Raw genomic sequence first — 14,679 nt, 5'->3', positions numbered from 1 at the left:
GGTTGAGCTTTTTCGTGCCTTGGATTGTATGGTTGTCTTGTCAATTCAAGAAATAATATCCAACATTCATGTTATGAATGTTTTGAAGAAAAAGCAACATTTTTTGTGTTCTGTGTGATGGATATTTCACGTAAGAGTTTGAACAAGTTGTTCCCTAAATATTTTAGACGATTCCTATGGCCTGTTGGTATAGTGACATGATTGTCGATTAGGGTGCCAGAGGTCCGGGGTTCAACTCCCGGACTGGCCCAACTAAATATCACACATAATTGGTAAGTGTCATAAGCTTCGGTGAAGCATTTACTATCTCTGGAATGACGATTCTCGAAATGAATTCTTGACAGAGTTGCTTTATGGATTCGTTTCAAAAATGTTACTTTACATTTTTACAAATCAACATTACACTCCGATTTGTCTGATGCATTGCCCACGAGGAAGCTATTTGTAACCTCTTTCCTACAAAAATTCAGTAATCCTCCCTCCATATAATGACACAATCGGAGGTTTCAATGATATCCTGGCCTGTTGGTCTATTAATATGATTCTCGCTTCTGGTGCGAGATGTCGCAGGTTAAACTCCCGCACAGGCCAAATTGATTATCGCAAATTTGTGCATTAGACTATATTCTATTGTAAAGGGTAATAACCAATCAACTGACAATTGCTAAAAAATATTTTGGTTGAGCTTTTTCGTGGCTTGGATTGTATGGTTGACTTGACAATTCAAGAAATAATATCCAACATACATGTTATGAATGTTTTGAAGAAAAAACAACATTTTTTGTGTTCTGTGTGATAGATATTTCACGTAAGACTTTAAACAAGTTGTTCCCTAAATATTTTAGATGATTCGTATGGCCTGTTGGTCTAGTGGTATGATTCTCGCTTAGGGTGAGAGAGGTCCCGGGTTCAACTCCCGGACAGGCCCAACTAAAAATCACACATAATTGGTAAGTGTCATAAGATTCGGTGAAGCATTTACTATCTCTGGAATGAAGATTCTCGAAATGAATTCTTGACAGAGTTGCTTTATGGATTCGTTTCAAAAATGTTACTTTACAATTTTACAAATCAACTTTACACTCTAATTTGTCTGTGTGCATTGCCCACGAGGAAGCTATTTGTAACCTCTTTCCTACAAATATTCAGTAATCCTCTCTGCAAATAATGACACAATCGGAGGTTTCAATGATATCCTAGCCTGTTGGTCTATTAGTATGATTCTCGCTTCTGGTGCGAGATGTCGCAGGTTAAACTCCCGCACAGGTCCAATTGATTATCGCAAATTTGTGCATTAGACTATGTTCTACTGTAAAGGGTAATAACCGATCAACTGACAAATGCTAAAAAATATTTTGGTTGAGCTTTTTCGTGGCTTGGATTGTATGGTTGACTTGACAATTCAAGAAATAATATCCAACATTCATGTTATGAATGTTTTGAAGAAAAAACAACATTTTTTGTGTTCTGTGTGATGGATATTTCACGTAAGACCATGAACAAGTTGTTGCCTAAATTTTTTAGATGATTCGTATGGCCTGTTGGTCTGGTGGTATGATTCTCGCTAAGGGTGCGAGAGGTCCCGGGTTGAACTCCCGGACAGGCCCAACTAAAAATCACACATAATTGGTAAGGTGAAGCATTCGGTGAAGCATTTACTATCTCTGGAATGACGATTCTCGAAATGAATTCTTGACAGAGTTGCTTTATGGATTCGTTTCAAAAATGTTACTTTACATTTTTACAAATCAACATTACACTCCGATTTGTCTGTATGCATTGCCCACGAGGAAGCTATTTGTAACCTCTTTCCTACAAATATTCAGTAATCCTCCCTCCATATAATGACACAATCGGAGGTTTCAATGATATCCTGGCCTGCTGGTCTATTAGTATGATTCTCGCTTCTGGTGCGAGATGTCGCAGGTTAAACTCCCGCACAGGCCCAATTGCTTATCGCAAATTTGTGCATAAGGCTATATTCTACTGTAAAGGGTAATAACCAATCAACTGACAATTGCTGAAAAATATTTTGGTTGAGCTTTTTCGTGGCTTGGATTGTATGGTTGAATTGACAATTCAAGAAATAATATCCAACATTCATGTTATGATTGTTTTTTCGAAAAAATAACATTTTTGTGTTCTGTGTGATGGATATTTCACGTAAGACGTTGAACAAGTTGTTCCCTAAATATTTTAGACGATTCCTATGGCCTGTTGGTCTAGTGGCATGATTCTCGCTTGGGGTGCGAGAGGTCCCGGTTTCAACTCCCGGACAGGCCCAACTACAAATCACACATAATTGGTAAGTGTCATAAGCTTCGGTGAAGCATTTACTATCTCTGGAATGACGTTTCTCGAAATGAATTCTTGACAGAGTTGCTTTATGGATTCGTTTCAAAAATGTTACTTTACATTTTTACAAATCAACATTACACTCCGATTTGTCTGTATGCATTGCCCACGAGGAAGCTATTTGTAACCTATTTCCTACAAATTTTCAGTAATCTTCTCTGCACATAATTACACAATCGGAGGTTTTAATGATATCCTGGCCTGTTGTCCTATTAGTATGATTCTCGCTTCAGGTGCGAGATGTCGCAGGTTAAACTCCCGCACAGGCCCAATTGCTTATCGCAAATTTGTGCATAAGGCTATATTCTACTGTAAAGGGTAATAACCAATCAACTGACAATTGCTGAAGAATATTTTAGTTGAGCTTTTTCGTGGCTTGGATTGTATGGTTGTCTTGACAATTCAAGAAATAATATCCAACATTCATATTATGAATGTTTTGAAAAAAAAACAGCATTTTTTGTGTTCTATGTGATGGATATTTCACGTAAGACCTTGCACAATTGTTCCCTAAATAATTTAGACGATTCCTATGGCCTGTTGGTCTAGTGGCATGATTCTCGCTTAGGGTGCGAGAGGTCCCGGGTTCAACTCCCGGACAGGCCCAACTACAAATCACACATAATTGGTAAGTGTCATAAGCTTCGGTGAAGCATTTACTATCTCTGGAATGACGATTCTCGAAATGAATTCTTGACAGAGTTGCTTTATGGATTCGTTTCAAAAATGTTAATTTACATTTTTACAAATCAACATTACACTCCGATTTGTCTGTATGCATTGCCCACGAGGAAGCTATTTGTAACCTGTTTCCTACAAATATTCAGTAATCCTCCCTCCATATAATGACACAATCGGAGGTTTCAATGATATCCTGGCCTGTTGGTCTATTAGTATGATTCTCGCTTCTGGTGCGAGATGTCGGAGGTTAAACTCCCGCACAGGCCCAATTGCTTATCGCAAATTTGTGCATAAGGCTATATTCTACTGTAAAGGGTAATAACCAATCAACTGACAATTGCTGAAGAATATTTTGGTTGAGCTTTTTCGTGGCTTGGATTGTATGGTTGTCTTGACAATTCAAGAAATAATATCCAACATTCATATTATGAATGTTTTGAAAAAAAACCAGCATTTTTTGTGTTCTATGTGATGGATATTTCACGTAAGACCTTGCAAAATTGTTCCCTAAATATTTTAGACGATTCCTATGGCCTGTTGGTCTAGTGACATGATTCTCGATTAGGGTGCCAGAGGTCCCGGGTTCAACTCCCGGACAGGCCTAACTACAAATCACACATAATTGGTAAATGCATAAGCTTCGGTGAAGCATTTACTATCTCTGAAATGACGATTCTCGAAATGAATTCTTGACAGAGTTGCTTTATGGATTCGTTTCAAAAATATTAATTTACATTTTTACAAATCAACATTACACTCCGATTTGTCTGTATGCATTGCCCACGAGGAAGCTATTTGTAACCTGTTTCCTACAAATATTCAGTAATCCTCCCTCCATATAATGACACAATCGGAGGTTTCAATGATATCCTGGCCTGTTGGTCTATTAGTATGATTCTCGCTTCTGGTGCGAGATGTCGGAGGTTAAACTCCCGCACAGGCCCAATTGCTTATCGCAAAATTGTGCATAAGGCTATATTCTACTGTAAAGGGTAATAACCAATCAACTGACAATTGCTGAAGAATATTTTGGTTGAGCTTTTTCGTGGCTTGGATTGTATGGTTGTCTTGACAATTCAAGAAATAATATCCAACATTCATATTATGAATGTTTTGAAAAAAAACCAGCATTTTTTGTGTTCTATGTGATGGATATTTCACGTAAGACCTTGCAAAATTGTTCCCTAAATATTTTAGACGATTCCTATGGCCTGTTGGTCTAGTGACATGATTCTCGATTAGGGTGCCAGAGGTCCCGGGTTCAACTCCCAGACTGGCCCAACTACAAATCACACATAATTCGTAAGTGTCATAAGCTTCGGTGAAGCATTTATTATCTCTGGAATGATGATTCTTGACAGAGTTGTTTTATGGATTCGTTTCAAAAATGTTACTTTACAATTTTACAAATCAACTTTACACTCTGATTTGTCTGTGTGCATTGCCCACGAGGAAGCTATTTGTAACCTCTTTCCTACAAATATTCAGTAATCCTCTCTGCAAATAATGACACAATCGGAGGTTTCAATGATATCCTAGCCTGTTGGTCTATTAGTATGATTCTCGCTTCTGGTGCGAGATGTCGCAGGTTAAACTCCCGCACAGGTCCAATTGATTATCGCAAATTTGTGCATTAGACTATGTTCTACTGTAAAGGGTAATAACGATCAACTGACAAATGCTAAAAAATATTTTGGTTGAGCTTTTTCGTGGCTTGGATTGTATGGTTGACTTGACAATTCAAGAAATAATATCCAACATTCATGTTATGAATGTTTTGAAGAAAAAACAACATTTTTTGTGTTCTGTGTGATGGATATTTCACGTAAGACCATGAACAAGTTGTTGCCTAAATTTATTAGATGATTCGTATGGCCTGTTGGTCTAGTGGTATGATTCCCGCTTAGGGTGCGAGAGGTCCCGGGTTCAACTCCCGGACAGGCCCAACTAAAAATCACACATAATTGGTATGGTGAAGCATTCGGTGAAGCATTTACTATCTCTGGAATGACGATTCTCGAAATGAATTCTTGACAGAGTTGCTTTATGGATTCGTTTCAAAAATGTTACTTTACATTTTTACAAATCAACATTACACTCCAATTTGTCTGTATGCATTGCCCACGAGGAAGCTATTTGTAACCTCTTTCCTACAAAAATTCAGTAATCCTCCCTCCATATAATGACACAATCGGAGGTTTCAATGATATCCTGGCCTGTTGGTCTATTAATATGATTCTCGCTTCTGGAGCGAGATGTCGCAGGTTAAACTCCCGCACAGGCCCAATTGATTATCGCAAATTTGTGCATTAGACTATATTCTATTGTAAAGGGTAATAACCAATCAACTGACAATTGCTGAAAAATATTTTGGTTGAGCTTTTTCGTGGTTTGGATTGTATGGTTGACTTGACAATTCAAGAAATAATATCCAACATTCATGTTATGAATGTTTTGAAGAAAAAACAACATTTTTTGTGTTCTGTGTGATAGATATTTCACGTAAGACTTTAAACAAGTTGTTCCCTAAATATTTTAGATGATTCGTATGGCCTGTTGGTCTAGTGGTATGATTCTCGCTTAGGGTGAGAGAGGTCCCGGGTTCAACTCACGGACAGGCCCAACTAAAAATCACACATAATTGGTAAGTGTCATAAGATTCGGTGAAGCATTTACTATCTCTGGAATGAAGATTCTCGAAATGAATTCTTGACAGAGTTGCTTTATGGATTCGTTTCAAAAATGTTACTTTACATTTTTACAAATCAACATTACACTCCGATTTGTCTGTATGCATTGCCCACGAGGAAGCTATTTGTAACCTCTTTCCTACAAATTTTCAGTAATCTTCTCTGCACATAATTACACAATCGGAGGTTTCAATGATATCCTGGCCTGTTGGCCTATTAGTATGATTCTCGCTTCAGGTGCGAGATGTCGCAGGTTAAACTCCCGCACAGGCCCAATTGCTTATCGCAAATTTGTGCATAAGGCTATATTCTACTGTAAAGGGTAATAACCAATCAACTGAGAATTGCTGAAGAATATTTTGGTTGAGCTTTTTCGTGGCTTGGATTGTATGGTTGTCTTGACAATTCAAGAAAAAATATCCAACATTCATATTATGAATGTTTTGAAAAAAAAAACAGCATTTTTTGTGTTCTATGTGATGGATATTTCACGTAAGACCTTGCACAATTGTTCCCTAAATATTTTAGACGATTCCTATGGCCTGTTGGTCTAGTGGCATGAGTCTCGCTTAGGGTGCGAGAGGTCCCGGGTTCAACTACCGGACAGGCCCAACTAACAATCACACATAATTGGTAAGTGTCATAAGCTTCGGTGAAGCATTTACTATCTCTGGAATGACGATTCTCGAAATGAATTCTTGACAGAGTTGCTTTATGGATTCGTTTCAAAAATGTTACTTTACATTTTTACAAATCAACATTACACTCCGATTTGTCTGTATGCATTGCCAACGAGGAAGCTATTTGTAACCTGTTTCCTACAAATATTCAGTAATCCTCCCTCCATATAATGACACAATCGGAGGTTTCAATGATATCCTGGCCTGTTGGTCTATTAGTATGATTCTCGCTTCTGGTGCGAGATGTCGCAGGTTAAACTCCCGCACAGGCCCAATTGCTTATCGCAAATTTGTGCATAAGGCTATATTCTACTGTAAAGGGTAATAACCAATCAACTGACAATTGCTGAAGAATATTTTGGTTGAGCTTTTTCGTGGCTTGGATTGTATGGTTGTCTTGACAATTCAAGAAATAATATCCAACATTCATATTATGAATGTTTTGAAAAAAAAACAGCATTTTTTGTGTTCTATGTGATGGATATTTCACGTAAGACCTTGCACAATTGTTCCCTAAATATTTTAGACGATTCCTATGGCCTGTTGGTCTAGTGACATGATTCTCGATTAGGGTGTCAGAGGTCCCGGGTTCAACTCCCAGACTGGCCCAACTACAAATCACACATAATTCGTAAGTGTCATAAGCTTCGGTGAAGCATTTATTATCTCTGGAATGATGATTCTTGACAGAGTTGTTTTATGGATTCGTTTCAAAAATGTTACTTTACAATTTTACAAATCAACTTTACACTCTAATTTGTCTGTGTGCATTGCCCACGAGGAAGCTATTTGTAACCTCTTTCCTACAAATATTCAGTAATCCTCTCTGCAAATAATGACACAATCGGAGGTTTCAATGATATCCTAGCCTGTTGGTCTATTAGTATGATTCTCGCTTCTGGTGCGAGATGTCGCAGGTTAAACTCCCGCACAGGTCCAATTGATTATCGCAAATTTGTGCATTAGACTATGTTCTACTGTAAAGGGTAATAACCGATCAACTGACAAATGCTAAAAAATATTTTGGTTGAGCTTTTTCGTGGCTTGGATTGTATGGTTGACTTGACAATTCAAGAAATAATATCCAACATTCATGTTATGAATGTTTTGAAGAAAAAACAACATTTTTTGTGTTCTGTGTGATGGATATTTCACGTAAGACCATGAACAAGTTGTTGCCTAAATTTTTTAGATGAGTCGTATGGCCTGTTGGTCTAGTGGTATGATTCTCGCTTAGGGTGCGAGAGGTCCCGGGTTCAACTCCCGGACAGGCCCAACTAAAAATCACACATAATTGGTAAGGTGAAGCATTCGGTGAAGCATTTACTATCTCTGGAATGACGATTCTCGAAATGAATTCTTGACAGAGTTGCTTTATGGATTCGTTTCAAAAATGTTACTTTACATTTTTACAAATCAACATTACACTCCGATTTGTCTGTATGCATTGCCCACGAGGAAGCTATTTGTAACCTCTTTCCTACAAATTTTCAGTAATCTTCTCTGCACATAATTACACAATCGGAGGTTTTAATGATATCCTGGCCTGTTGGCCTATTAGTATGATTCTCGCTTCAGGTGCGAGATGTCGCAGGTTAAACTCCCGCACAGGCCCAATTGCTTATCGCAAATTTGTGCATAAGGCTATATTCTACTGTAAAGGGTAATAACCAATCAACTGACAATTGCTGAAGAATATTTTGGTTGAGCTTTTTCGTGGTTGGATTGTATGGTTGTCTTGACAATTCAAGAAATAATATCCAACATTCATATTATGAATGTTTTAAAAAAAAAACAGCATTTTTTGTGTTCTATGTGATGGATATTTCACGTAAGACCTTGCACAATTGTTCCCTAAATAATTTAGACGATTCCTATGGCCTGTTGGTCTAGTGGCATGATTCTCGCTTAGGGTGCGAGAGGTCCCGGGTTCAACTCCCGGACAGGCCCAACTAACAATCACACATAATTGGTAAGTGTCATAAGCTTCGGTGAAGCATTTACTATCTCTGTAATGACGATTCTCGAAATGAATTCTTGACAGAGTTGCTTTATGGATTCGTTTCAAAAATGTTAATTTACATTTTTACAAATCAACATTACACTCCGATTTGTCTGTATGCATTGCCCACGAGGAAGCTATTTGTAACCTGTTTCCTACAAATATTCAGTAATCCTCCCTCCATATAATGACACAATCGGAGGTTTCAATGATATCCTGGCCTGTTGGTCTATTAGTATGATTCTCGCTTCTGGTGCGAGATGTCGGAGGTTAAACTCCCGCACAGGCCCAATTGCTTATCGCAATTTTGTGCATAAGGCTATATTCTACTGTTAAGGGTAATAACCAATCAACTGACAATTGCTGAAGAATATTTTGGTTGAGCTTTTTCGTGGCTTGGATTGTATGGTTGTCTTGACAATTCAAGAAATAATATCCAACATTCATATTATGAATGTTTTGAAAAAAACCAGCATTTTTTGTGTTCTATGTGATGGATATTTCACGTAAGACCTTGCAAAATTGTTCCCTAAATATTTTAGACGATTCCTATGGCCTGTTGGTCTAGTGACATGATTCTCGATTAGGGTGCCAGAGGTCCCGGGTTCAACTCCCAGACTGGCCCAACTACAAATCACACATAATTCGTAAGTGTCGTAAGCTTCGGTGAAGCATTTATTATCTCTGGAATGATGATTCTTGACAGAGTTGTTTTATGGATTCGTTTCAAAAATGTTACTTTACAATTTTACAAATCAACTTTACACTCTGATTTGTCTGTGTGCATTGCCCACGAGGAAGCTATTTGTAACCTCTTTCCTACAAATATTCAGTAATCCTCTCTGCAAATAATGACACAATCGGAGGTTTCAATGATATCCTAGCCTGTTGGTCTATTAGTATGATTCTCGCTTCTGGTGCGAGATGTCGCAGGTTAAACTCCCGCACAGGTCCAATTGATTATCGCAAATTTGTGCATTAGACTATGTTCTACTGTAAAGGGTAATAACCGATCAACTGACAAATGCTAAAAAATATTTTGGTTGAGCTTTTTCGTGGCTTGGATTGTATGGTTGACTTGACAATTCAAGAAATAATATCCAACATTCATGTTATGAATGTTTTGAAGAAAAAACAACATTTTTTGTGTTCTGTGTGATGGATATTTCACGTAAGACCATGAACAAGTTGTTGCCTAAATTTTTTAGATGATTCTTATGGCCTGTTGGTCTAGTGGTATGATTCTCGCTTAGGGTGCGAGAGGTCCCGGGTTCAACTCCCGGACAGGCCCAACTAAAAATCACACATAATTGGTATGGTGAGGCATTCGGTGAAGCATTTACTATCTCTGGAATGACGATTCTCGAAATGAATTCTTGGCAGAGTTGCTTTATGGATTCGTTTCAAAAATGTTACTTTACATTTTTACAAATCAACATTACACTCCGATTTGTCTGTATGCATTGCCCACGGGGAAGCTATTTGTAACCTCTTTCCTACAAATATTCAGTAATCCTCCCTCCATATAATGACACAATCGGAGGTTTCAATGATATCCTGGCCTGTTGGTCTATTAGTATGATTCTCGCTTCTGGTGCGAGATGTCGCAGGTTAAACTCCCGCACAGGCCCAATTGCTTATCGCAAATTTGTGCATAAGGCTATATTCTACTGTAAAGGGTAATAACCAATCAACTGACAATTGCTGAAAAATATTTTGGTTGAGCTTTTTCGTGGCTTGGATTGTATGGTTGAATTGACAATTCAAGAAATAATATCCAACATTCATGTTATGATTGTTTTTTCGAAAAAATAACATTTTTGTGTTCTGTGTGATGGATATTTCACGTAAGACCTTGAACAAGTTGTTCCCTAAATATTTTAGACGATTCCTATGGCCTGTTGGTCTAGTGGCATGATTCTCGCTTGGGGTGCGAGAGGTCCCGGTTTCAACTCCCGGACAGGCCCAACTACAAATCACACATAATTGGTAAGTGTCATAAGCTTCGGTGAAGCATTTACTATCTCTGGAATAACGATTCTCGAAATGAATACTTGACAGAGTTGTTTTATGGATTCGTTTCAAAAATGTTACTTTACAATTTTACAAATCAACTTTACACTCCGATTTGTCTATATGCATTGCCCACCAGGAAGCTATTTGTAACCTCTTTCCTACAAATTTTCAGTAATCTTCTCTGCACATAATTACACAATCGGAGGTTTCAATGATATCCTGGCCTGTTGGTCTATTAATATGAATCTTCTCGCTTCTGGTGCGAGATGTCGCAGGTAAAACTCCCGCACAGGCCCAATTGCTTATCGTAAATTTGTACATAAGACTATGTTCTACTGTAAAGGGTAATAACCAATCAACTGACAATTGCTGAAAAATATTTTGGTTGAGCTTTTTCGTGCCTTGGATTGTATGGTTGTCTTGTCAATTCAAGAAATAATATCTAACACTCATGTTATGAATGTTTTGAAGAAAAAGCAACATTTTTTGTGTTCTGTGTGATGGATATTTCACGTAAGACCATGAACAAGTTGTTGCCTAAATTTTTTAGATGATTCGTATGGCCTGTTGGTCTAGTGGTATGATTCTCGCTTAGGGTGCGAGAGGTCCCGGGTTCAACTCCCGGACAGGCCCAACTAAAAATCACACATAATTGGTAAGGTGAAGCATTCGGTGAAGCATTTACTATCTCTGGAATGACGATTCTCGAAATGAATTCTTGACAGAGTTGCTTTATGGATTCGTTTCAAAAATGTTACTTTACATTTTTACAAATCAACATTACACTCCGATTTGTCTGTATGCATTGCCCACGAGGAAGCTATTTGTAACCTCTTTCCTACAAATATTCAGTAATCCTCCCTCCATATAATGACACAATCGGAGGTTTCAATGATATCCTGGCCTGTTGGTCTATTAGTATGATTCTCGCTTCTGGTGCGAGATGTCGCAGGTTAAACTCCCGCACAGGCCCAATTGCTTATCGCAAATTTCTGCATAAGTCTATATTCTACTGTAAAGGGTAATAACCAATCAACTGACAATTGCTGAAAAATATTTTGGTTGAGCTTTTTCGTGGCTTGGATTGTATGGTTGAATTGACAATTCAAGAAATAATATCCAACATTCATGTTATGATTGTTTTTTCGAAAAAATAACATTTTTGTGTTCTGTATGATGGATATTTCACGTAAGACCTTGAACAAGTTGTTCCCTAAATATTTTACACGATTCCTATGGCCTGTTGGTCTAGTGGCATGATTCTCGCTTGGGGTGCGAGAGGTCCCGGTTTCAACTCCCGGACAGGCCCAACTACAAATCACACATAATTGGTAAGTGTCATAAGCTTCGGTGAAGCATTTACTATCTCTGGAATGACGATTCTCGAAATGAATTCTTGACAGAGTTGCTTTATGGATTCGTTTCAAAAATGTTACTTTACATTTTTACAAATCAACATTACACTCCGATTTGTCTGTATGCATTGCCCACGAGGAAGCTATTTGTAACCTCTTTCCTACAAATTTTCAGTAATCTTCTCTGCACATAATTACACAATCGGAGGTTTTAATGATATCCTGGCCTGTTGGCCTATTAGTATGATTCTCGCTTCAGGTGCGAGATGTCGCAGGTTAAACTCCCGCACAGGCCCAATTGCTTATCGCAAATTTGTGCATAAGGCTATATTCTACTGTAAAGGGTAATAACCAATCAACTGACAATTGCTGAAGAATATTTTGGTTGAGCTTTTTCGAGGCTTGGATTGTATGGTTGTCTTGACAATTCAAGAAATAATATCCAACATTCATGTTATGAATGTTTTGAAGAAAAAACAACATTTTTTGTGTTCTGTGTGATGGATATTTCACGTAAGACCATGAACAAGTTGTTGCCTAAATTTTTTAGATGATTCTTATGGCCTGTTGGTCTAGTGGTATGATTCTCGCTTAGGGTGCGAGAGGTCCCGGGTTCAACTCCCGGACAGGCCCAACTAAAAATCACACATAATTGGTATGGTGAGGCATTCGGTGAAGCATTTACTATCTCTGGAATGACGATTCTCGAAATGAATTCTTGGCAGAGTTGCTTTATGGATTCGTTTCAAAAATGTTACTTTACATTTTTACAAATCAACATTACACTCCGATTTGTCTGTATGCATTGCCCACGGGGAAGCTATTTGTAACCTCTTTCCTACAAATATTCAGTAATCCTCCCTCCATATAATGACACAATCGGAGGTTTCAATGATATCCTGGCCTGTTGGTCTATTAGTATGATTCTCGCTTCTGGTGCGAGATGTCGCAGGTTAAACTCCCGCACAGGCCCAATTGCTTATCGCAAATTTGTGCATAAGGCTATATTCTACTGTAAAGGGTAATAACCAATCAACTGACAATTGCTGAAAAATATTTTGGTTGTGCTTTTTCGTGGCTTGGATTGTATGGTTGAATTGACAATTCAAGAAATAATATCCAACATTCATGTTATGATTGTTTTTTCGAAAAAATAACATTTTTGTGTTCTGTGTGATGGATATTTCACGTAAGACCTTGAACAAGTTGTTCCCTAAATATTTTAGACGATTCCTATGGCCTGTTGGTCTAGTGGCATGATTCTCGCTTGGGGTGCGAGAGGTCCCGGTTTCAACTCCCGGACAGGCCCAACTACAAATCACACATAATTGGTAAGTGTCATAAGCTTCGGTGAAGCATTTACTATCTCTGGAATAACGATTCTCGAAATGAATACTTGACAGAGTTGTTTTATGGATTCGTTTCAAAAATGTTACTTTACAATTTTACAAATCAACTTTACACTCCGATTTGTCTATATGCATTGCCCACCAGGAAGCTATTTGTAACCTCTTTCCTACAAATTTTCAGTAATCTTCTCTGCACATAATTACACAATCGGAGGTTTCAATGATATCCTGGCCTGTTGGTCTATTAATATGATTCTTCTCGCTTCTGGTGCGAGATGTCGCAGGTAAAACTCCCGCACAGGCCCAATTGCTTATCGTAAATTTGTACATAAGACTATGTTCTACTGTAAAGGGTAATAACCAATCAACTGACAATTGCTGAAAAATATTTTGGTTGAGCTTTTTCGTGCCTTGGATTGTATGGTTGTCTTGTCAATTCAAGAAATAATATCTAACACTCATGTTATGAATGTTTTGAAGAAAAAGCAACATTTTTTGTGTTCTGTGTGATGGATATTTCACGTAAGACCATGAACAAGTTGTTGCCTAAATTTTTTAGATGATTCGTATGGCCTGTTGGTCTAGTGGTATGATTCTCGCTTAGGGTGCGAGAGGTCCCGGGTTCAACTCCCGGACAGGCCCAACTAAAAATCACACATAATTGGTAAGGTGAAGCATTCGGTGAAGCATTTACTATCTCTGGAATGACGATTCTCGAAATGAATTCTTGACAGAGTTGCTTTATGGATTCGTTTCAAAAATGTTACTTTACATTTTTACAAATCAACATTACACTCCGATTTGTCTGTATGCATTGCCCACGAGGAAGCTATTTGTAACCTCTTTCCTACAAATATTCAGTAATCCTCCCTCCATATAATGACACAATCGGAGGTTTCAATGATATCCTGGCCTGTTGGTCTATTAGTATGATTCTCGCTTCTGGTGCGAGATGTCGCAGGTTAAACTCCCGCACAGGCCCAATTGCTTATCGCAAATTTCTGCATAAGTCTATATTCTACTGTAAAGGGTAATAACCAATCAACTGACAATTGCTGAAAAATATTTTGGTTGAGCTTTTTCGTGGCTTGGATTGTATGGTTGAATTGACAATTCAAGAAATAATATCCAACATTCATGTTATGATTGTTTTTTCGAAAAAATAACATTTTTGTGTTCTGTATGATGGATATTTCACGTAAGACCTTGAACAAGTTGTTCCCTAAATATTTTACACGATTCCTATGGCCTGTTGGTCTAGTGGCATGATTCTCGCTTGGGGTGCGAGAGGTCCCGGTTTCAACTCCCGGACAGGCCCAACTACAAATCACACATAATTGGTAAGTGTCATAAGCTTCGGTGAAGCATTTACTATCTCTGGAATGACGATTCTCGAAATGAATTCTTGACAGAGTTGCTTTATGGATTCGTTTCAAAAATGTTACTTTACATTTTTACAAATCAACATTACACTCCGATTTGTCTGTATGCATTGCCCACGAGGAAGCTATTTGTAACCTCTTTCCTACAAATTTTCAGTAATCTTCTCTG

General features: G+C 38.0%; 15 non-coding genes across 15 annotated transcripts; all 15 read left to right on the top strand.

Annotated features, from left to right (window-relative positions):
- Positions 1 to 856: 856 nt before the first annotated feature.
- Trnap-agg (transfer RNA proline (anticodon AGG)) lies at positions 857 to 928 on the top strand. Its single transcript has one exon. It is a non-coding gene; the product is annotated as a tRNA-Pro (tRNA).
- Positions 929 to 2,211: 1,283 nt separating this feature from the next.
- Positions 2,212 to 2,283, top strand: Trnap-ggg (transfer RNA proline (anticodon GGG)). The gene has a single exon. It is a non-coding gene; the product is annotated as a tRNA-Pro (tRNA).
- A 606-nt stretch (positions 2,284 to 2,889) lies between these two features.
- On the top strand, positions 2,890 to 2,961 carry Trnap-agg (transfer RNA proline (anticodon AGG)). The gene has a single exon. It is a non-coding gene; the product is annotated as a tRNA-Pro (tRNA).
- A 1,948-nt stretch (positions 2,962 to 4,909) lies between these two features.
- Trnap-agg (transfer RNA proline (anticodon AGG)) lies at positions 4,910 to 4,981 on the top strand. Its single transcript has one exon. It is a non-coding gene; the product is annotated as a tRNA-Pro (tRNA).
- Positions 4,982 to 5,586: 605 nt separating this feature from the next.
- On the top strand, positions 5,587 to 5,658 carry Trnap-agg (transfer RNA proline (anticodon AGG)). The gene has a single exon. It is a non-coding gene; the product is annotated as a tRNA-Pro (tRNA).
- Positions 5,659 to 7,609: 1,951 nt separating this feature from the next.
- Positions 7,610 to 7,681, top strand: Trnap-agg (transfer RNA proline (anticodon AGG)). Its single transcript has one exon. It is a non-coding gene; the product is annotated as a tRNA-Pro (tRNA).
- A 603-nt stretch (positions 7,682 to 8,284) lies between these two features.
- Trnap-agg (transfer RNA proline (anticodon AGG)) lies at positions 8,285 to 8,356 on the top strand. The gene has a single exon. It is a non-coding gene; the product is annotated as a tRNA-Pro (tRNA).
- Positions 8,357 to 9,627: 1,271 nt separating this feature from the next.
- On the top strand, positions 9,628 to 9,699 carry Trnap-agg (transfer RNA proline (anticodon AGG)). Its single transcript has one exon. It is a non-coding gene; the product is annotated as a tRNA-Pro (tRNA).
- A 604-nt stretch (positions 9,700 to 10,303) lies between these two features.
- On the top strand, positions 10,304 to 10,375 carry Trnap-ggg (transfer RNA proline (anticodon GGG)). Its single transcript has one exon. It is a non-coding gene; the product is annotated as a tRNA-Pro (tRNA).
- A 610-nt stretch (positions 10,376 to 10,985) lies between these two features.
- Trnap-agg (transfer RNA proline (anticodon AGG)) lies at positions 10,986 to 11,057 on the top strand. Its single transcript has one exon. It is a non-coding gene; the product is annotated as a tRNA-Pro (tRNA).
- A 604-nt stretch (positions 11,058 to 11,661) lies between these two features.
- On the top strand, positions 11,662 to 11,733 carry Trnap-ggg (transfer RNA proline (anticodon GGG)). The gene has a single exon. It is a non-coding gene; the product is annotated as a tRNA-Pro (tRNA).
- A 607-nt stretch (positions 11,734 to 12,340) lies between these two features.
- Trnap-agg (transfer RNA proline (anticodon AGG)) lies at positions 12,341 to 12,412 on the top strand. The gene has a single exon. It is a non-coding gene; the product is annotated as a tRNA-Pro (tRNA).
- A 604-nt stretch (positions 12,413 to 13,016) lies between these two features.
- On the top strand, positions 13,017 to 13,088 carry Trnap-ggg (transfer RNA proline (anticodon GGG)). Its single transcript has one exon. It is a non-coding gene; the product is annotated as a tRNA-Pro (tRNA).
- Positions 13,089 to 13,698: 610 nt separating this feature from the next.
- Trnap-agg (transfer RNA proline (anticodon AGG)) lies at positions 13,699 to 13,770 on the top strand. The gene has a single exon. It is a non-coding gene; the product is annotated as a tRNA-Pro (tRNA).
- A 604-nt stretch (positions 13,771 to 14,374) lies between these two features.
- On the top strand, positions 14,375 to 14,446 carry Trnap-ggg (transfer RNA proline (anticodon GGG)). The gene has a single exon. It is a non-coding gene; the product is annotated as a tRNA-Pro (tRNA).
- Positions 14,447 to 14,679: the final 233 nt, after the last annotated feature.

This window comes from Hydractinia symbiolongicarpus, chromosome 7 (assembly GCF_029227915.1).
Source record: "Hydractinia symbiolongicarpus strain clone_291-10 chromosome 7, HSymV2.1, whole genome shotgun sequence".
Lineage (NCBI taxonomy): Eukaryota > Metazoa > Cnidaria > Hydrozoa > Anthoathecata > Hydractiniidae > Hydractinia > Hydractinia symbiolongicarpus.
Note: the sequence above shows the minus strand (reverse complement) of the source record. Positions and strands in the feature narration are given on the sequence as shown.